The sequence below is a fragment of the Anser cygnoides genome, chromosome Z (assembly GCF_040182565.1).
Source record: "Anser cygnoides isolate HZ-2024a breed goose chromosome Z, Taihu_goose_T2T_genome, whole genome shotgun sequence".
Taxonomy (NCBI): domain Eukaryota; kingdom Metazoa; phylum Chordata; class Aves; order Anseriformes; family Anatidae; genus Anser; species Anser cygnoides.
Genome location: NC_089912.1, coordinates 39,574,308 through 39,597,244, shown reverse-complemented (window position 1 = coordinate 39,597,244; position 22,937 = coordinate 39,574,308). Strand labels below are relative to the sequence as shown.

Below are 22,937 nucleotides of genomic sequence, written 5' to 3'. Positions count from 1 at the left end.
AATAAAGAAGAAATCTTTTTGTTCGGGTTGGTTTATCTACTGATTTACAACAAGGTCTTGTAGATAATACTGATTAAATCAGTCACTTTATGAAAACATCTGCTCTTTCCTTTAATTCAAGAAGGGTTCTGAGAATTTAGCAGATTCATCCTTTTACACCTTCCCAATTTAACCAAGTCAAAATTAAACCACTGGTAAATCTCACATGCTCACAATTACTTTCTGGGAAGGCTCCACTAATATTTTAAGATATGTTCTACCTTTAAGGTATGTTCTACCTTAAAACAGAAGAAGTCAAACAAGACTTTCCTTAAAATTACATCTTCAGGAAGAGAAAATGGTAATATCTCCTTTGTAGTTTCATTTGCTGAATCTAAACAGTTGTGTTGCAACATGCACAACCTCGTCTTTATATCCACACTTTTTCATCCTTTAATGACTTGCAGAGTAATCTGGCAGCATCCAGTAAGCAAGAAACATTTTTGAACATTTGAACATTTTTGAACAGCCAGCTCTGGAGGCTAAACAGGGACTTCATGCCCACAAGTCAGGCAGTCCACATCCATAACGTATACCAAATCTGTTGGACACCACACTCAAGACAAGTCAGCCTTACTTTCACTATAAAATTATGCAGTAGCACTTCCAGGCAGAGCATTATCCTCAGTGCAGAGGTATCCAAAGCCTCCTCATTTCTAACACTATGTCACTATGTGTCCTAGTCTGTCTGGGATGGAGCTAAATTTTCCTGTGGTGGCCATGTAGTGTTGCGCTCTACACTTGTAGCTAGAACAGCATTGATATCACACCAGTGTTTTGTCTATTGCTGAACAGTGCTGGCACAGCATCAAGATTCCCTCCAAACCCGTAGACCCAGTTGCCTGGGGGTGGGCAAGAAGTGGGCAGCTGACATCACCAGTACAGCTGACCTAAACTGACCAAAGGGATATTTCATACTGTATGATGTCACACAGCAATAAAAGTTGGAGAAAGGGAAGGAGAAGGTGGGCTCTCATTTTGAAGATGTCTGTCCTCCCGAACTGCCAAGTGTATTGAGGCCTTGCTTCCCAGAAAGTGGCTGAACATTGCTCATTGATGGGAAGTAGAGATTTTTATTTTTTTTCCCTTTCTCTGGTGCTTCCACATATCCTTTGCCTGTTTTTTCTCTCTCCCTTTTCCCTTTAATTAAATTATTTTAATCTCAACCTATGAGCTTTTTTTTTTTTTTCTTTTTTCTTTTTTTTTCTTTCCAGCACACTTCTCCCCCTCTTCTTCTGAGGAGGGGGGTTGAGAGAGTGGTTGCGGTGGAGGTTAGCTGTCCAGCAGGACACCACAGTTTGGTGATAATTTTGAACTTTTTAACTGGAAGGTGGCAAGAGGTAATGATATAGTTTGTAGGAGTCCTCAGACAGACTGTGCTGAGAATGTGATTTCTAAAGACCGTTTGCAAGACACATTTTTGCTTGGAGACTATAAAACATTTTTCAGAATTAAGTGGTGCAGCAAGTTAGAAAGAAATAAACACATAAACAAAATTGCAAGAAAGTCCATGTTTCTGTGGGGGGTACTTTTTTTTTTTTTTTTTTTTTTTTTAATGCAAGTCACCAAGTAGCTTATTTCTCCTCATCATATTTCATGACATCCCCTGCAAAGAAGAAAAGAAGGCACAGATACAAAGGCTGATGTCTGGGATAGACAGTCTGGGCTATTATAATAAAGATGTGGAAGCCTTCTGTTAGCCCTGCCCAATGCTACATAAGACCCATACTGAATAACCATGGAGAAGAAGCACTAAGATATCTCCAATGGCCTGTATAAAGCCATAGCCTGGCCTGTATTCAGCAGTTGCAACATGACTTCTACAGCACTGCATTGCTCCTGTTCACATTTTGCCTTCGTCTGTCAAGTGTTCTTCAGCATCTTTCCTGCTTTCCTGTTCAGCAGCCAAGACCCCTGCCTGGAGGAGCCTGCAGGCTTATGGAGAAAAAAACAGTTGCCAAGTCCTGCAGGAAGCATCATTACAGCAGGTTAGCTCTTCAGCTACCACTTTCTAGTCTCCTTTTCAGTGCCGTATATTTGCATCAAAAGTTCACTATACTAATATTAATATTAATGTTTGTACCATACTGTACCGGTTGGCATGATATTTTTTGTTATAGCATATGTTTATACATGGTTGTTGCATAGAAGTTGGGGGCTTAATGGGTATTAGAATGATAAAGGCTTGTCAGATGTTCATTCCAAGTGTTGTGGATGTTTCTGGTGAGATCTGGGGAGTTCCTGAGGAATCTCCATGGGGATGCTGATATACCAGTGTGCCAGTCAAGGGTGTGCTAAAAGGTATGAATATAAAGGGCTAAAGGAAGATTTATAGGAAGAACTAACTTTGTCATCCCTAAACTTTCTAATTGATTGACTTTGTAATCTTCTGGTTAATTCTCTCTCTTCTTTTTACCAGAGTTACAGTTACCTCTCACTATATTTGCTAATAACCAATGATAAATTATCTTTCACTCTTGTGAACTAATAGCAAAACAGAAAAATCATTTTCATGAGGGAGAAAAACTATATCTAGAGATACTCTTTTATTTATTTATTTATTTATTTTGGAACTTTGTCTTAGGATGTGTTTAACATTCTTTATTTTCCAAGTTCCCTTACCAATGCTGATATTATTTGCATGTGCTGGATTATTTGCCTGCACTGTACTAAAAATCTATACTAAAGCCACAGAAGCATGCAATTTTCATGCTTGACTTCTATTCAGAAACAAGAATTACACAGTTATTTTTTGGAAGAACACGCTGACTTGAACTTGCACACACTGATGGTGAATAACATATTTTGTTTCTACTTAGCATGTCAGGTTTTTTTTTTATTATTATTGTTAAAGTTATTTCTATTTTGATTCTTTTTAGACAATTGTAAAAATGTTTATATATATACTGTAATTCTTTTTGAAAAATATTAATTCACTGAACACAGCTAGCAGTCACACACACACACACACACATATATATATATTTTTTTTCCTGAGGTAGTGATTGTTTCTCCTAATTCAGAAATCTCTGTTTTTCAGACTGACTTTGCTAGCAACTTGCCAGTTTGCCTTGACGGTTGACAAGTTAATGGAGTATCTTTGGTTACCTGGAGATTTCATCCAGACTGTAAGAAATGAAATAGAAGTTTAAAGCTTCTATTAGTCACTTGTACATATTAAATGAAAAACAGACTCCTTCATGAATAAATATATAATATTCACATATATAATATTCATATATAAATATAATATTCATAAATAAACAGTATTAAATTATGGGAATACTTTCTAAGCTTTTGAATTTTTGTATACATTAAAGTTGATTGATTTGTGCTAGATTTAAAACTTAGTAAATCCTGCATCTTTCACATAATATTGAAAAAAATTTTGCCATTTGAACCTTTGTTATTTTTTGTTTCTGTTACAACACTCATTTTCAAGTCAGCTAAATGGCAAAATAATAGTATTTCCTTGCATCCTTCCCCCAAGTAATGCACAATGCTGTTCTGCAGAAGTCACACTGGGAGGCGTTATTTATTAGAGCTATTGATTTACAATTTAGCCATTTTTTGTTTATTATTATTATTCACTTCTCTTAGGCACCATTTAGCTACAAATCAAAATATAATCCTCTTATCTGAGTCCTGGATGGACACTATATTCACAGGAAAGACTTTCTTCCCTTCAGATTGCCTACATTTCTAGATTTTCATTCTTGTGCATTCCACACATATTTTAAGTAGTAAAGTAGTAAGTAAAGTAAGTACTCTTAAGTAGTAAGATTTTCTTTACTTCTGGAGGTGAAATATATTCTGCCTTCCCCATTGAGCACTGATATAAGAATGTCAGACAAGCATTAGCTCCTCATTCTGGTTCCTGTCTATTAGGGCATGTAAACAAAAGAAAAGAAAAGAAAACAAAACAAAAGGCATACATTTTCATAACTCCTTAGCTTCACAAAGATAACAATACCATTATAATTTATACACTGAAAATGTATATTTTATATAATATATAGCAAAAATTAGCAAAGTTAATAAACAGCTACTGAAGAAATAGATAAATATGTAAATAAAAATAAAACCACCTAGAATTGGCTGAGAAAATAGCACAGAATTTCAAATCCACGGAAGAAAATAGCTGAGTATTTTACAGTGGATTTACAGGGTCATATCAAGTTTAAAATTTAACCTTGCTGTCAGAGAATTTATTGACAGATACTTAAACATTTCAACCTGGTACTCGGCAGCTATCAGGCTGTCAAGCCTCCTTCCCTGTAGGAACAGCATCTCCCTACGTTTTTTTATCTTTCCCTATGACTACCTTTAATTATATTGTAATGTAAACAAAAACAAATACACTAATATGTGCATTCACACCAGCTTCTTCACATGCAGTTCATTTTACCATTAAGCTAACATCACCATTTATGCCACTTTTAAATTCAGTCTATTTTTGCATGTTTTATCATAATGACTACAAGCAACATGTAGAAATATTAAAACTAGTAGATTAAAACTAGCAGATTTACTTTAGATCATAAAGTATGCTTTCCTTTGATTAACCAAGCTGTGTATTTCCCATATGGATCATTTAACAGAAGCTAATTTTAATTTGAAGTCAATAAAGTTTCACCAGGGATAAATTTAGCTGCACATATTACAAAACAGATATTCTACAGTCAAATAATTAACAGCTGAGACTTCTTACACTTAGAAAAGTCAAATGAAGTGGGTTACAGCATTCAAAAAGACTAAAATATAAAAATGTGACATCATTTCTCAAGCTGGAAAGAAAGGTATCCTCTTTGACAAAAGAAGAGTTAAAAGTTTGAATGCTTACCCTTAAGTAAATAATAGAAGGTTTTATTCTCTGAAAGTTTTTTGGTCTGATTGAAGACAGGGACTGGGGTCAGAGAGAATTATCTGATAAGGGGTGTTGATGTATTAGTCCCAGGTGAGATCCTTCTTTGCACCTTTGAAGAATCACCTGAGTATCAAAAGCAGGGAAGAGGATGAATGATGGAATAGAACTTTTTCTTTGAGATTTTCAGAAAAGAGTTATCCTACACTTGAATAAGGCTGGCCAAGAAATAGAGCTTATACAATCAGAAACTTCCATTTATTCCACAATACCAAAGTGCAAGAAAAGTAACTAAGGAAGAACCTAAATAGCCAAAGAGCATAAATCACATCAGCAAATTGGCAAGAAACAATGTGCAAAAGCTGTTGCATCAGTGTTGTTCTTTGTCATGTCTCAGTGTCAGAAAATGTGAACCTAAGCATCAAAATTTTATGCCATGGACAAACTGCAGCAAGTGAAACAAAGAAGAGGATGAGGAATTTCTGCTTATTAAGTAAGAAACATCGGACACAGAATCCTGTTTGAAGGTAAAAAGGAGGCAGAGGCTGACTGGTAGATTCGAAGCCACCTCTGCAGAGAGTGCCCCACATTTAAAATTGCAGCGTAGTGTCTTTCAACCACATTTGATAGTTACATCATCTTCTGTCTTTGATCTAAGCAAAATACTATTGCTTCCCACCAGACTATTTTCAGGACAGGAAAGTATTTCTTGTACTCATGTTACTTATATTTAAAACTATCCTACTAAACTGGACCAATCCTAAGACCTAAATATCAAAAGGGCATTTGAAGCAATAAAGCTCAGTTTTCAAAAACGGTCATAACTGCCTGAAGAAAGGCCCATATCTAGCTGGTACTAAATGGAACAACCTTTGTACTTCTGAAGTTTCATACCCTTCTTATATTAAGCTGGTGAGTTTACCAGGTACATTGTGTTCAGCTAAGTTATAAAAAGGAAGAGATGCTATTTTATTTAGAGATCACTAAAACAGAAAGTTTTGAAAAAATAGGAAATGAAGACTTCTAGAAAGTAATTTGTTTCTACATGAGAGAGACACATTACTCATTTGCAGTATGCTAAAAGCAGTTGTGATCTGCCACTTCACAGCTCATAAGGACTTCGTGGCTTTTCTGAATTCAGGATCATGGTTCAGCAATCTTGCACAACAGAAACCTATAGAAACAAAATTTCATAACTTCCTATAAATAATTTATTCTCATAGTGTTTATATAAAATAAGTTGAATTTAGGAAACAAAGTATAAATTTATAGAATCATAGAATGGCTTAGGTTGGAAAGGACCTTAAAGATCATCTAGTTTGAATGCCCCTATCTTGGGCAAGGATACCACCCATTAGATCAGGTTGCTCAGGGCCTCATCCAGACTGGTGTTCAATACCTCCAGAGATGGGACATCCACAGCTTCTCTGGGCAAACTTTTCCAATGCCTCAACTACCCTCTGAGTGAAGAATTTTCTCCTAGCCTCTACCATAAATCTCCCCTCTTTTAGTTTAAAATCATTCCCCCTTGTCTTGTTATCTGACCGAGTAAAATGTTGCTCTCCACCTTTTATTTAGAAGCCCACTTGAAGTATTGAAAAGCTGCAATAGGCCACCCCAGAGCCTTCTTTTCTTTAAGTCGAACAGCACCAGCTCTCTCAGACTTTTTTATTTATTTATTTATTTTATTTTATTTATTTATTTTATTTTATTTATTTATTTATTTATTTATTTTTGTAGGATAGGTGCTCCAGCCCTCTGACCAACTTTGTGGCCCTCCTCTGGACCAGTTCTAACAGATCCATATCCTTCTTGTGCTGGAGACCTCCAACCTGGATGCAATAATCCAAGTGAGGCCTCAAAAGGGCAGAATAGAGGGGGACACAATCACCTCTCTTGTCCTGCTGGCCACTCCTCTGTTGATGCAGCCCAGGACTCAGCTGGCCTTCTGGGCTGCAAGTGCACACTGCTGGCTCATTTTGAGCTTTTGTCCACTAGAACTCATAAATCTTTATCTGAATAGCTAATCTTAGTTCTTCTCACAGTCTGCACTCATGTCTGGGATTGCCCCGACTCGGGAGCAGCACCTAACACTTAGTCTTGTTGAACCTCATGCAGTTCATGTGGGCCCACTTCTCAAGCTTGTGTGGGTCTCTTTGGATGGCTTCCCTTCCTTCTCTTGTATCAGCTGCACCACTCAGCTTGGTGTCATCTTCAAACTTGCTGAGGATGCATGCGACCCCACTGTCTACATCATTGATAAAGATATTAAATAGTACCTGTCCCAGTACAGACCCCTGAGGAACACCTCTCATCACCCGCCTCCACTTGGACATATAGCCCTTGACTACCACTCTCTGGGTGCGAGCTTTAAGCCAATTCCTTGTCTACTGAATGGTCCACCCATCAATCCATTTCTCTCCAATTTGGAAGTAATGTGTGACAGGATCAAGGGCCTTACAGAACTCCATGTAGATAACATCAGTTGGTCTTCCCTTGTCATCTGATGCAGTCACTCCATCATACAAGGCCACCAGATTGGTCAGGTAGAATTTACCCTTGGTGAAGACTTTAAGAATGAATTGAGAATGTCCTAGTTATTAAGAAGAACTTGCAATAAAAAGAGCACTCTTATAGTTACACAGTAAGTATTCTTACTTACATTCTTATTCTTAACAGTTTCCAGGTCTTATTTTCATATGTTACACACAGACAAAGACAAGTTAAACCCAATATAACTACTAAGAACTCAATAACTGAAACACAGAATGAAATCTTGAATAGATTTCAAGGAATCAGTACAGGATTTCCCCTCCAAAGAAGTCTTCAGAATTGTGGCTTCTTTTAGGAAGACAGTACTGAAGATATTTTCATATAGAAGATATCTTCTATATATATCATATTACATTATCTATATCATTGTATTATATGTAGTGCATATTATATTATCTTCTGTAACTACTATATTACAATAAAAGCAGATGGGGGGAGAGGGGGTATATGTATTCTGAGGGACTTGAGCACAACCAATTATTTCCTAACAGATAAGCCAACACTGAATTGTTAGGTGGGGTTCTTGTTTCAGAAAATATTGTGTGTAATAATAATAATGATAATAATGATCCTAAAACCTAACCAAGACAGAACTTCTCACTCATGAGAATACTTCGTGAAATGTTTGCTTTGAGCAAAGATTGGAAAGTCCCACAAGATTGGCATCTGATTCTGAAAGCTGTAATAAGCTCCCTTTGCTATCAAGAAACTACTGAAATAGTCTTTCTTCCTAAAAGTTGAGGAGTGAGAATGAACTTTCTCTGATGAGGGATTTCTAGAAACAAGCATAGAGATAACATCTATTTATTACTTATCCAACATAAGAAAGCTGTATTTTCCCAGTACTACTTCATAGACAGCATTCAGCTATTTCTCAATGGAAATCAAAACTAGGAAATTTCAGGAACTTTTGAGCTAGGCAGAACAAGAGAAAACCTATATGCATGCTTCAGTCAGACAGACTCTCTTCTAAGAGATGTGGGCTGATCAACTACTTTAGGGGCCTCAAAGGCAGAACAAACATAATTTTGTAGGAAAATCTACCATGTTTTAAGGTACTCTGAACCTGCATATCAGTGAGGAAAACAGTTACAGCCTTTGAAGACAAAAAGCAATTGCATTTATTTTTTTTTTCAAATTTCAGAGTATTTAATATGCAAGAATCTTAAATTTCAAAACTGTGGTGGGTATATAAAATTAATATTAGGTGTTAATAATCATTTGTGACAAGTAGCAGTTACTATGTTGTCCTGGTTCCAGTTAGGACAGAGTTAATTTTCCCTCATAGTAGCTGGTAGGGTGCTATGTTTTGGATTAGGATGAGAAGAGTGCTGATAACATGCTGATGTTTTAATTGTTGCAGAGCAGTGTTTACACCAGGCCAAGGACTTTTCGGCTTCTCGCTCTGTCCTGCCAGCAAGCAGGCTGGGGGTGCAGCAGGAGCTGGGAGGGGACAGACCCAGGACAGCTGACCCAAACTGGCCAAAGGGGTATTCCATACCATCTGACGTCATGCTAAACAATATATAGGGGTGGCTGGCCGGGGTGGGGGGCCGGCTGCTCGGGGATAGGCTGGGCATCGGTCAGCGGGTGGTGGGCAATTGCATTGTGCATCACTTGTTTTCTTACACATTATTATTATTAATACTATTATCATTATCACTATTATTATTATTATTGTTATTATTATATTCCTGTCTTAATAAACTGTCTTTATCTCAACTCACCGGCTTCACTTTCCCGTTTCTCTCCCCCATCCCAGAGAGGGAGGGGGGAGGGTGAGCGAACGGCTGTGTGGTGTTTAGCTGCCAGCCGGGTTAAACCACAACGTATGTAAAGAGAAGTTTCAGAGGTATTTTGTATCTGATTCAGTGTGACAGAAAAGTGATGGGAAATGGTATTATAATTCCAAAGTTTTGTTTACCTCCATGGAGCCAGTTAGAAGAACGTAGCTAACATTTTTTTTTGCCCCTTTACCTTCTGTGTTGACAATAATTTCAGTGAGTGAGTGAGTCCCATTTTGCATCTCATTTTGAGAAGGCTTTGAAGACATTTCTCCTCAATCAGTCATTATTTAAGTATATCCAGGGAGACATTTCTCAAAGGATACACTCTGAGACTGAGTCATTTCTGCTGCATGTTAAAACAGAATTCATTTATTTATCTGTTTATTCCTGGAAGAAGACAGGTATTACAATAAATGCCCTTCAAACAGATTTCTGCTGGGAAAGCAGTTCTTGTTTTTCACAATGACTCTTATGAAAAAGTATTTTGGAAGGGTGAACTTTCAGTGCAAGATTTGTATCATTCTTAACTATACTCACTCCCAGAGGTGATGGGCTCTGGAGCAGATATGTTCTGCAGTGGAGTGGGGGATCACAGTATGCAGGTGTTTCGTGTATCATGACCACTCAAGACAACCTAGGGAGCCACCAGTACCTGGAAGTCCTTGAAAAAGGAGCTGACAAGGCTTGGGCAGAGCCAAGAGCTCCCCTCCTCTGTCACATAGACAGGCAAACAGGGCATGGTGCAGCAGTCAGGGCATGGCGCAGCAGTTTGCACAGCAGTTCATGCAGGGAGTGTGAGCAGAGAGGGCAGGAGACGGAATGATCTCTACCCTTTATTGTGGGAGCACCACAAAGTGGCTTTCCAGTGAGGCAACAACGGTGTCTACCTGCCGCACCTGCTGGGCAGAGACTGAAACCCAGATGAAGGGGCCACAACCATCCATGGCAGACGCCTCTACCCAGAGAGACCTCCCAAGGACTGCAATAGTGGCCCAGACCCTCAGTTGCAGGGAATTGCAATATCTGGTGATCCTCCTAGGGCCTGAAGGCAGAGCTGGGGGTCATGGGTGCAAGTGTGACCAGATAGACACACTCTCTTAGCAAGTTGACAGGTTGCAAGAGGAGCTTGGCAGGCTGCAATACATCCAGGAATCTGAGCAAGAGATCAACATGTGGTATAATATGCTGGTGCAGGCTGAGCAACAGCCCTGCCTTAAATCCTCACAAGGAGGTGGTAAGGTGGCTTCCAACCTGAAACCAGCAGAATTGATAAGACTCTTAAGACAGGGGAGGCTGGACGCTCTTTTCTGCTTGGAGCAGAGTGAGGAATCCCCCCCTTGCCCCTGAAGAGCCCCTAAACAACAGATATGATGCTCTGTGTCTAAAAACAAAACAAAAAAAAAAAAAGAGTGTGTCAACGGCAACAATAGTATTGGAAAAGAGTCTGTCAATGGCAACAATAGTATTGGTCAAGACGCAGGAATGGGCACCTGTAAAAACATAGACCAGCATACCTCTTGTTTAAGAACCAGTTTCACAAAAAAAGCAGAGTGTGTTGGTAAATAGAGACTCCTCTCTGAGAGGCACTTAGGTACCCATTTTTCTCCCAGACAGTATCTTGAGAGAAGTTTGCTGCCTGCCTGGGGCTTGTATTCGTGACTTCACAAAGAGGCTACCAAGCTTGGTCAAGCCAGAGGACTTGAAATCATCACAGAGATCATCACAGGGACGTGGTGGGGTAGCTCACATGACTGGAATCCTGTCATGGAAGGCTATGTGATTTTTAGAAAAGACCGGCCAGGAAAATGAGGTGGTGGAGTTCCTCTTTATGTGAGAGAGCAATTGGAATGCAACTGGAATTTGACACTGTCTCCCATAACAACCTCATAGACAAGCTCAGGAAGTATGGCCTAGATGAGTGGACAGTGAGATGGTGTGCTGGGTCTGTCTGGGATGTTGTCACCTTTCCCTGAAGCAGCCCACACAGTGCTGTGCTCTGCACTCATAGCTAGAACACCACTGGTATCACTCCAGTGTTGTGTCTATTGCTGCATAGTACTGGCACAGCATCAGGACTCCCTTCGAGCCCCCAAGAGCCAGCAGGCTGGGGGTGGGCAAGTGATGGGGAGGGGACATCGCCAGGGCAGTTGACCTAAACCAACCAGAGGGATATTCCATACCACATGATGTCACACTCAGCAATAAAAAGGGGGGCTCTCGTGGGAGGGGGGGGGGGGGCTGTCCTCCCAAACAACGCTATGCATTGAGGCCCTGCTTCCCAGGACGTGGCCGAACATCGCTCATTGATGGGAAGTAGAGAATAACTTTTTTTTTTCCTATTCTCTTTTGCTTTAATTAAATCATTCTCATCTCAAACCTCGAGCTCTTTGTGTAGTATTTTCTCCCCCTTCCTCTTTGAGGACGGGAGGGGGGTGTGAGAGAGCAGTTGTGGTGGAGCTCGGCTGCCCACCTGAGTAAAACCACCACAGGTGGATTGATAATTGGCTGGATGGCAGAACTCAGAGGGCTGTGCCTAGTGGTGTGGAATCTAATTGGAGGCCTGTAGCTACCAGTGTCCCCCAGAGGTCAGTACTGGGTCCAGTGTTGTTCAACTTATTCATCAGTGACCTTGACAATGGAACAGAGTGCACCCTCAGCAAGTCTGCTGATGACACAAAGCTGGGAGGAGTGGCTGATACCCTAGAGGGCTGTGCTGCCATTTAGAGGGATTACAACAGACTGGACTGTTGGGCTGAAAGGAACCTCATGAAGTTCAACAAGGGCAAATGCAGAGTCCTGCACCTGGGGAGGAATAACCCCAAGCAGCAGTACAGACTGGGGACAGACCTGCTGGAGTTCAGCTCTGCAGAGAGGAACCTGGGAGTCCTGGTGGACAGCAGGCTGACCATGAGTCAGCAATGTGCCCTTGTGGCCAAGAAGGCCAATGGTATCCTGGGGTGCATTCAGAAGAGTGTTGGCAGTAGGTCAAGGGAGGTGATCTTCCCCCTCTACCCAGCCCTGGTTAGGCCATACCTGGAGTATTGTGTCCAGTTCTGGGCTTCCCAGTACAAGAGGGACATAGAACCACTGGAATGAGTCCAGAGGAGGGCTATGAAGATGGTTAGAGGACTGGAGCACGTGTCAGATGAGGACAGACTGAGAGATCTAGGCCTGTTTAGCCTGGAAGAGAGAAGACTGAGGGGAGACCTCATTAACGTATATAAATATCTGAGGCAAGGTTGTCAAGAAGTTGGAGCTGGTCTCCTTTCAGTTGTGCCCAGAGACAGGATGAGACGCAATGGGAACAAACTGAATCACAGGAAGTTCCAGCTGAATATGACAGGGCATTTCTTTACCAGAATAGAGCCATGCTAATTTTACTGGTGTCCAGTGCTAGAATAAGAAGCATATACCACAAGATGCTCTGAATAAACATTGGAAAGCACTTTACTCTGAGAGTGACAGAGCACTCGAACAGGTTTCCCAGAGAGGTTGTGAAGTCTCCTTCTCTGAAGATATTCAAAACCCGCCTGGATGCCATCCTGTGCAGTGTTCAATGTGATCCTGCTCGGCAGGGGGATTGGACTAGATGATGTTTAGAGGTCCCTTTCAACCTTGGCCATTCTGTAATTCTGTGATTCTGTGAAATTCTTCATTGTAAGTGTAGTGAAGCACTGGATGAGGCTGCCAAGAGAAGTTGTGGATGCTCCATCCCTGGAGGTGTTCAAAGCCAGGCTGTTTGGAGCCTTGGCCAATCTGATCTATAGGGTGGCATCCCTGCCTATGGCAGTGGGGTTGGAGTTAGATGATCTCTAAGGCCCCTTCCAACGTAAGCCATTCTATGATTCTAAGATTCTATTGCCATACACTTTTACAGATTATCATCAGCAAACTATATCACTTACTACAAACTATGAATTTATCTTAGCTTGCAGATACACCCCTTTTTGACAGACATTATGACAATAATCCCAGGCTGAGAATAAGCCACAACTTAATTTGGGAAGTGGTTTCATTCCTAGGCAAATTCAATCTTACAGTAATGTTGTTCTCTTCTTTCTCTAGCCTCTAGGTATAGAGGGATGCTCTATTAGTAAATGCTGTAGTATGTGAAGCTTGGATCATTACATTTCATCATCAGTCTTCTGTGTCTTTTATTTCAATCAGCAAAATTAATATTATTTTCATCTCATCATTCTGTTTTATTGTCTGAGGAGATCATTTTGTTTATAGGTAGATGATGCCTAGAACTCTTGGTGGTCATGGTTGTGTGGGTATTGGGGAAGAAGAGGAAAAATCTTATTACCACCGTCTCTTATTAAGCTGCTGAGTTTAAGCAGAATTCTGATCTAGATCTCAATACTAGCATCTTTTCTAATTGCATATACAATGTTGCAGTAGCAAATACAAACCAAATAGAGTGGAAATAGAAGATACTAATACGTGCTACAACAACAACAACAACAACAACAAAAAGAATAGCATAACTAAATCTAATACACTGTTCTGCACACTTTGATAGAGTTACACAACTTACTTCAGCATGATGTATTACTACATGTTCTTTACCTAGCATCTGCTTTCAAGTGAATTGAAATTGAAGTGAATTCAAGTGAATTGAAATTCACACCGAGCCGCTTTCCATCATTTATCGGCAGTCCTGGCTATCGGGGGAGGTCCCGGTTGACTGGCGGCTAGCCAATGTGACGCCCATCTATAAGAAGGGCCGGAGGGCAGACCCGGGGAACTATAGGCCTGTCAGTTTGACCTCAGTGCCGGGGAAGCTCATGGAGCAGATTATCTTGAGGGTCATCACGCGGCTCTTGCAGGGCAAGCAGGCGATCAGGCCCAGTCAGCATGGGTTTATGAAAGGCAGGTCCTGCTTGACGAACCTGATCTCCTTCTATGACCAAGTGACGCGCTTGGTGAATGAGGGGAAGGCTGTGGACGTGGTCTACCTTGACCTCAGTAAGGCTTTTGACACCGTTCCCCACAACATTCTCCTCAAGAAACTGGCTGCTCGGGGCTTGGACTGGCGTACGCTTCGCTGGGTTAGAAACTGGCTGGATGGCCGGGCCCAGAGAGTTGTGGTGAATGGAGTCAAATCTGGTTGGAGGCCGGTCACTAGTGGAGTCCCCCAGGGCTCGGTACTGGGGCCGGTCCTCTTTAATATCTTTATCGATGATCTGGATGAGGGCGTCCAGTGCACCCTCAGTAAGTTTGCAGATGACACCAAGCTAAGTGCGTGTGTCGATCTGCTCGAGGGCAGGAAGGCTCTGCAGGAGGATCTGGATAGGCTGGAGCGATGGGCTGAGGTCAACTGCATGAAGTTCAACAAGGCCAAGTGCCGGGTCCTGCACCTGGGCTGCAACAACCCCAAGCAGAGCTACAGGCTGGGAGATGAGTGGCTGGAAAGCTGCCTGGCCGAGAAGGACCTGGGAGTATTGGTGGATAGTCGGCTGAATATGAGCCAGCAGTGTGCTCAGGTGGCCAAGAAGGCCAACGGCATCCTGGCCTGTATAAGAAGCAGTGTGGCCAGCAGGTCGAGGGAAGTGATTGTGCCCCTGTACTCGGCTCTGGTGAGGCCGCACCTCGAGTACTGTGTTCAGTTTTGGGCCCCTCGCTACAGGAAGGACATGGACGTGCTCGAGCGAGTCCAGAGAAGGGCGACCAAGCTGGTGAGGGGTCTGGAGAACAAGTCTTACGAGGAGCGGCTGAGGGAGCTGGGCTTGTTCAGCCTGGAGAAGAGGAGGCTCAGGGGCGACCTCATCGCTCTCTACAGTTACCTGAAAGGAGGCTGTAGAGAGGTGGGGGTTGGTCTATTCTCCCACGTGCCTAGTGACAGGACGAGGGGGAATGGGCTAAAGTTGCGACAGGGGAGTTTTAGGTTGGATGTTAGGAAGTACTTCTTTACCGAACGGGTTATTAAGCATTGGAACGGGCTGCCCAGGGAGGTGGTGGAGTCACCATCCCTGGAGGTCTTTAAAAGACGTTTAGATGTAGAGCTTAGGGATATGGTTTAGTGGAGTACTTAGTGTTAGGTCGGAGGTTGGACTCGATGATCTTGAGGTCTCTTCCAACCTAGAGAAATCTGTGAATCTGTGAATCTGTGAAATATTTGGTTTCCTTGCTGAGTGACCCAACAAGCTACTCTGCCTTCATAACATTTAAAGCTAGGACCAAGAATTAGCCAGAGTTTTCCAAAATGCCTTTGCATTGACAAAAATCTATATCTCTATATCTATATCTATATCTATCTATATCTATCTATATCTATCTATATCATCTGTATCTATCTATATATCTAATCTATCTATCTATATATCCATCTATCTATAAACCCTTTTTCTTCCTTCCTGTTGCATTTCTGTCATTCCCTCACATTTGAAGCATCCAGATGAATACTGTCAAAGCAAATCAAACCTGTTCTATTCTATTGCTCACTCTTCACCTCAATGTAGTGTGTTATCCCAATATTTTACTGACTACGGTCATAGAATTAAAAGAGAAAGAAATAAAAATTAAAACCTTCTGCACTGAGCACAGCTGGCCTCAGTGCATTCAACACTAGAAGCCTGTAAATATTTTGTGACACTTTGTATATGACACTTTGACAATATTCTTATGTTGTTTGGCAGGGAAATTAATTTAATTTTCCTAACTCAGGTTACAGTCTTCAGTAAAGTGAATTACATTAAGAAATGAAAATACATATACCCAGATCATATTTCTCTGACCCAGACATTCTTTTATGATTGGTATACCTGTCTCCTGAAACATAAATCCATCACTAGCATTTTAATAGGAAATATTGACATTCGTTAAGAGCAGACTGACACAGATATAGATAAAGAATTGTTTTTAATCATACTGAAAAAAAAAAAAAGATATTTCAGATATTCTTGTAGTATTTTCCATGATTAACACTGCACTACTTTGGAAAACATTAAAAAATATTAGTAAACTGTAAAAAGAAAGGCAACAAATTTTAAAATAATATCAAACTAAATGTTACCCCCTCCCTCCCTCGCCCTCAATATTGATCACTCAATTCTAATTTAAGGCTAGATAGATCATCACCAGTTATACTTAGGAGTGATATATTTGTAGACTCTTCTAGAGAATGAGCAGGGCAGTATCTCTGAGTTTGTGTATGAACATGCTTGCATCTGTCATTTTTATCACTACTTTAATCTCAACTCTTGATGAATGATCTTCTGATGGTAGTACTTGTGGAAACTCTATTTCAGCCCTGGAAATGATGATTCACTGACACTGTCACCTGTCTTAGTACATACAACATGGTGCATTTAGTACAGTAATACAAACAAAGTGTTGGCACCTGCAGTTTGCAAGCAAAAATATTCTAAGTGTATATATTTTAAACAGGAAAGCTCTATTTTATTCCCATTATTGTGGGTACAAATGACTACAGCAAGCAACTGGGAACAGCAGCCAACTCCGTCTGGCTGTTGTCCTGCATGCAGATCTGACATACACAAAAGGAACATGATTCTTTAAGTAAGAAAAAAAAGTGCAGTGTCACCCCTCTGGTGCTTAATGTGTATTTGTGCTTTTGTGCACAAGAATGTGAATATTCCACAGTGGACTAATAGATATTCTGTAAATTAAATATTTAATCTGATCCCCACTTTGGCTCTATGCAAACTATTCTTTTTCAAATATTGCAATGTGCATGTGCATGTGCAGTTCAATTTGTGTACGTGTACATTTTGGGGAAACTTGATCTGACAAAATCATAACAGGATATGGTGAAACCATTAGGTGTTCTGTCCCCTGCATAAATAATGTTTCCCTAACTTGGCATTCCATTTATGACTCCCAACCTTATAGTCACTTATGAAATTATATGTCCTGTGATACTGGTCTTATAAAATAAGTAGATTAATAATTAAAATATTTATTCTCTTCTGTACACTGGACTTTATTTTTCTGTAATTCCAAGGGTATTTAACAATTTATCTGTCTATATGTATATTTATATCTATCTACACATTATACCAGATTCTCAGCCAGGAAATTGGCATAACTCTCCTTAGGACACTGAGGTTAGTCTTCCATCATCTTTTCCATATTAACTTCAATACTGAAATGTAGATAAGAAATTATGGAGTCTTCAGAAAACCACAACTTAACCAGTCCATCAGCCCATCTAACACCCCCACGACCATATCCTGTTTTAATACTCTTATTCCTACAAAATGGATAATAATAACAAAAGTTTACTATTTCTCTTCAAACCTAAGAGAATTTCTGATTTTGTGACACCTGTGTATTTCCGAATTCATAGATTCTAATGTCAGTACTTCACCATAGAAATAATAAATAAGCTCTTGAACACTTTAAATTAAAAGAGGACAACAAGTGCACTTCTGGCTCTGTTTTGTGAACATAGGACTGAGAGTATAACTGCAATGGCTAGAAAAATAACATGGGAAAAATGCATTTGAGCTAGACTAATTGAATTTCATGATATAGTCACATGTGGCTTGATTATCAGAAATAGAGTACAACATCTTTGTTGGCTAAATATTTAAATTATAGATAGTACAGCTATAAATATTACCAGACTAACAAATCTATTATCATTTTATGCAACTCTGGAGTACAAAATTTATTAATAGAATTCCTAACAATGAAGAAAAAATGCAGTTATTATTCTTTATCATTTATTTATTTATTTATTTGTTTGTTTGTTTGTTTCCCTTGGAATAAAGCTTCACTTTTCAACAATCTAGATCTTTTTCTTTCTTTCTTTCTTTTTCTTTCTTTCCTTTCTTTCTTTCTTTCTTTCTTTCTTTCTTTCTTTTTCTTTCTTTCTTTCTTTCTGTCTCTTTCTTTCTTTCTTTCTTTCTTTCTTTCTTTCTTTCTTTCTTTCTTTCTTTTTCTTTCTTTCTTTCTCTCTTTCTTTTTCTTTCTCTCTTTCTTTCTTTCTCTCTTTCTTTCTTTCTTTTTCTCTTTCTTTCTTTCTTTCTTTCTTTCTTTCTTTCTTTCTTTCTTTCTTTCTTTCTCTTTCTTTCTTTTTCTTTTTCTTTCTTTCTTTTTCTTTCTTTCTTTCTTTCTTTCTTTCTTTCTTTCTTTCTTTCTTTCTTTCTTTCTTTCTTTCTTTCTTTTTCTTTCTTTTTTCTTTCTTTCTTTCTTTCTTTCTTTCTTTCTTTCTTTCTTTCTTTCTTTCTTTCTTTCTTTCTTTCTTTCTTTCTTTCTTTTTCTTTCTTTCTTTCTTTCTTTCTTTCTTTTTCTTTCTTTCTTTCTTTCTTTCTTTCTTTCTTTCTTTTTCTTTCTTTCTTTCTTTCTTTCTTTCTTTCTTTCTTTCTTTCTTTCTTTCTTTCTTTCTTTTTCTTTTTTTTTCCTTTTTCTTTCTTTCTTTTTTTTTTTTTCCAAACAGTATTATAATGACATTAATCCTCATTTGTGATTTTCAAAAATGTCATTACAATGTTTATGCAACTAAATCAGCCAACCAAAACACTCAAATGAGAAATTCAGGGACTTCATATTTGCATCAGTTTTATGGCAACTGGTGTATAACAAATACACAGCTAAGCTGTGTTATTTATAAAGCTATGTTTAACTTAAAAGCTTCTCTCATGCTGAAAATTATGCATTTATGCATATTCAGATCCCATCTTTTCAGAGCATCACAGATTCTTACTTTTAATGACAGCCATTATGGAGAGCATAACTACTGGAATCAGGCTATACAATATATGTAAAAATAAATAAATTACGGTAGTCGTTGTGTAGAAAAATTTCCATGGACTTCAGAAAAGTAATATTCTTGTTTTAAGCCTTGATGTATTGAACCATGCAGTTTTTGTGACCTACTATGGTTACAACTTTATCTTTTCTTTAGAAATGCTACATTACCTAAAATACTTCAGAGAATTTTTTAGAGGAATACGTTTAAAATGTTGTGATTTAAAAATACTTATACAATCTTTTCTTGCTTGGAATAATTAATTTTCTAAACTGACATTTCTTTAGCATAAGTCTGGTGAAATAGAGTTTCATCTGGTATCAGCATGAACCCAAATCAACAATTATCTGCTAGTAATTGTATTTTTAGGAATAAATCCATTGTAACATACTCTAACTCAGTCATGTAACTCAGGGGTAAATAAAATGTTAATTAATAAACTATTTTTAGAGTAAAATAAAAATCAAACAATAGATATACCCACAAATAGAAACTGAACAGATGTCTGTACATCATTTATGTCTATATTTATGCAGTTACTAATTGCCAACCACAAACTGATAACTGACATCACTGTTTCTGCTGTCTATATGCAAATGTACATATGAGAGCTCTACTAACACAATATCATCAAATATTATCCTAGATTACAGGGTATCAGGGATACCAGAGATGGTTATTGTATAAGAAATGGGACTGCTCTTTTATTTTGCTTTTCTGAGAGGTTTGATTGCTGTCTTGTTTTCTCAAATGTGTTATGGAAATATAGGAAAAATCCCTTATTGGATAGGTTATCTATCTAGATGAACATGCATATATATATATATATATATAATGACAAAAACATTTCTTATTAAAATCTACTTCAAGAAGTCTTCAAAATATATTGTACCAAAATTTTAAATCAGTGTATTTGAAATTATCAATCAATATAATTTGAATTACATATACAAAATTATATAATTGTAATAATTACCTCAAATAATATTGTAATTTATAAAATGGGAAACTGACAGTAACTGTCAGAAAAGCGTATGTACATAAATATATATAAATATGTGTATATATATATGTGTATATATATATATGTATATGTATATATATACATTTCTTAAATGTCTTAAATTTTATCAGCATATTATTTATTTAATTTAGGAATGACATTAGAAACAATTCCAAATGGATTTATGAATTCTAATTTCTACTAATTTCAAAAACTAATTTCTACCTACTCCTAGGTAGTTGGAAATTCTTTTGTCAAGGAACAAGTCAAACTTGGATAAAATCTGCCCCAAAGCACAAAAAAAACTTATTCTCTGCCTCGAAGAGAAGTGTATTCAGAGCTTGAAATGTTATGTTTTGATTAACATATTTGCCCATATGAATGTATTATATCTTTTGGCTTTGCTTGTTTATTTCCTTCAGAAGTAGTCTTGTTAACTCAGGCAGGTAAATGAAAATACAGTAGGGTAAATATTTATTCACAGTAATAACGTTGATCCATGTATTAAATAACTGGATGATAGTGAAACTGTTAATTAAAGAAAAATAGCTTACAAATTATTCATTAATATTAGCATGATTTTTTCTTTGCCAATTGTAAAAGAAATATCGTCTATTGTCTGATCAGTCTTCCCTTAAAGGGGTATAATGAAATCACAGATAAATAGGAAGATCTCTTCCAATTGCTATGATTTAAACTTTTGCCAGAGTCTTAAAGTTATGCAAAACTAACAAGTTGCTTGAGCTTGGAAACTGTTAATTTTTTTGTTTGAAATGTTACATTCTACCTCTTAAGGCAAACCCACAGTTTCCTATCCTAAGAGAAAAACAACCCTGAAACTTCACTAAAATAAATGACAGAGTTCAACAATGATGGTAGTATGCCAAAAGGAATGAAGATGTAGCACATAAAATTTCAGTAAAAAGATCATCATGGTCTTAAGCATTGATAATTTGATATAACTGAAATTCTCAGCAAAAAGATAATCTCTGGTAAAATTTGAAAAGTGTATTCTAGTCAGAAAATAGTTTATAGCAATGCAGATATAATGGTTAAAAAATGTTTTAAAAGTTAGTTTTTTTTTTTTTTTCTTTTTATGAAGGTGTTTGTTGGAAAGCAGTGCAATAAGAATTTCCAGATTTGTCACTAGAACTACTCTGTCCCACATCGTTCATCTCCCACTGCTGCAAGCAGTCACAAAAGAAAAAAAAAATCAAAACAGCAAGTTACCTGAGTTTTTCCAGCTCTAAAATTTTCATTCTTTTTTTATATTCAGACCTCATGGAGAGGCTTCCCTTCTGGAAGATAACTAAGATTTTTGGATAATTATTAAATGTAGCTACCACACAAATATAAAAAATGTGTTCTATTTTCCAGAACAAAGAATATCCATAGTATCATAGCCATTCATGGCAAGGGAAAAAAAAAAAAAAATATATATATATATATATATATATATAATAAAATAAAATAATAAAATAAATAAAATAAAAAATAAAATAAAAAAATAAAAAATACAATAAAATACAATAAAATAAAATAAATAATGAGTTAAACTGGATGCTTTTGTAAACTGTACTAATATAGAACAAACTTGTGTCATTCTAAAATGACTAAATCAAACATAAAAATATGTTTCTGTTACTGTGTCTCTCTAAAATAAATAAAACAAGTATAAAAATGTATGATTCGGCTATTTAGTCTCACTAAAAATATTTATATATATATTAGGTATTATGCATATAAAAAGAGTTAGGTATTCTTATCTCTAGATGTCCAAGTTTAGTCTGTAGGAAACAAACAAAAAGATAAACAAAAAACACCTGCTTTTTCTATCTTTATTCAATGGTTGACAGTCTATGAGCCATCATAAAAACTACAGACCTGGTACCTAAAATTCCCATTCATAATAGACATTCCCTGAATAATTCAATACTAATATGTTCATTTTTTTTCACTAGATAGGATGACATACATATGGTCTTGGAGTGGGCCACAAATCAACCACAAGCCCACCTTCAGCCAATCATATTAATGGAGCCTTTTATAGCCAGATGTCTGCCCATCCAATGCCTGCCAAGAGCTGATATGTTCTTCCTCTTTTATTAAGTTACATGGAATGGAAAAGATATAGATTTGCATTTCAAATCCACTGATCTGTAAAAAATGCAGGAAGAATTACTTTACAAGAAATCTTGGAAGCATTGTTTATTATTAAGGTTATCAATTACTTCCAATTACAGTTCTCTGTTTCCAAGTATTTCAAGTTCTGACAGATATACAAGACTGAAATATTCCTTAGTTGTTTTAGGCTTATTTTTCTTTCTTCTTCTATCTTCTCCTTGTTCTTCTTCTCCTTGTTATTGTTGTTGTTGTTCTGCTTCTTCATCTAGCAAAATCCTGTAGCAATTCTAAGATTTAGACCAGGATTTTCTAATTATTAGATGATTAATATGTGTCAAGAATATATACACATATATATATGTATATATCTCCTTATCAACCACAACATTTAGACGTCTTATAAATCTTTGCAAGCAAGATTTACTGCAAGATTACTGAAGAGTCTGGCTACATTGCTCCACTGAAGCAGTGGTGCTACTGAGATCTATGGGCTAACACTATGTACAGGAACTGGACTGAGGAAATCTGTTTTGCAGCTCATTTTCATTCTCAACAGCTTTATTTAGCAAATGCAAAAGCTGAAATTCAGTACAGAAAGGCAAGAGTTGGATCAAAGATGAGAAGTTTGTATTGGGACAAAGAGCTCCACTGTGATTTGAAATGGACTTCAGTCAAAGACATTTAACACAACTACATCAGATCAGACATATATCATAGAATCATTAAGGTTGGAAAAGACCTTCAAGGACTTGTGTTCTAGGCCCTTCACCAGCTTTGTAGCCCTTCTCTGGATATCTCCCAGGGCCTTGATGTCTTTATTGAAGTGAGGGGCCCAAAGCTGAACACAGT

General features: G+C 37.8%; 1 protein-coding gene across 3 annotated transcripts in view; it reads right to left on the bottom strand.

Annotated features, from left to right (window-relative positions):
• The window catches only part of CNTNAP4 (contactin associated protein family member 4), a 269,217-nt gene that overhangs the window by 165,109 nt on the left and 81,171 nt on the right, over positions 1 to 22,937 (bottom strand). The window contains exon 2 of one of the 3 annotated variants that reach the window (XM_066988101.1): positions 4,883 to 5,029. The exons of the other annotated variants lie outside the window; for them this stretch is intronic. The gene's annotated coding sequence lies outside the window, so the exon portion shown is untranslated. The remainder of the gene's footprint in view (positions 1 to 4,882; positions 5,030 to 22,937) is intronic. 3 annotated transcript variants of the gene reach the window in all.